This window comes from Ammodytes marinus (assembly GCF_949987685.1).
Source record: "Ammodytes marinus genome assembly, contig: scaffold_54, whole genome shotgun sequence".
NCBI classification, from domain to species: domain Eukaryota; kingdom Metazoa; phylum Chordata; class Actinopteri; order Uranoscopiformes; family Ammodytidae; genus Ammodytes; species Ammodytes marinus.
Genome location: NW_027648095.1, coordinates 164,251 through 164,982, shown reverse-complemented (window position 1 = coordinate 164,982; position 732 = coordinate 164,251).

The following is a 732-nucleotide window of genomic DNA, read 5'->3' as shown; positions in this document are numbered from 1 at the left end:
GTCTCTCTGTCTGTGTGTGTGTCTCTCTGTCTGTCTGTGTGTGTCTCTCTGTCTGTCTGTGTCTCTCTGTCTGTGTGTGTGTGTATAACACTGTATGCAGACTGTTTAAAAAGCCTTGATGCTGAATTTACAAGTCAGCTTAATGTAGAAATCTTCCCTGGTTTTGTTTGAATGGATTAAGCCGTGATTCTCATTTTGTTTTACTATTTCTATTCATTGTTTTATTCTCTTTCCTAATGTGTATTCTATACTTGATGTATTTTAATCTTGATGTATGTCACGCCCCTGTAAAGCACTTTGAATGGCCTCATGTCTGAACTGTGCTATAGAAATACACTTGCCTTAGAAGGACTGAGTTTGAGACCTGTCTGTCCACTCTGTCACACAACACACAGTCAGCCAGTCTGGAGAACGCTTGTTGTCTAAGTGATACACACCAGTTTACAGAGCCTAGGCTTTGTATTAACCAGATATTTTCCCCCAGTGCACACACAGTACAGACAGGTAGTGGATCATGAGGAGATATTCACACAGTACAGACAGGTAGTGGATCATGAGGAGATATTCACTGACTTTGACATCAAGCGTTCTCCAGAATCACTGACTGCACCTTTAACCTGTATGGATAAATGAATGCCAGAGACACGGTGATGTCAGATGTTTTATTATTGCAGAGTTCTGATGACATCATAGATTTAAATTACAGAGCCCCCCCCCCCCCCCCCCCGAGCG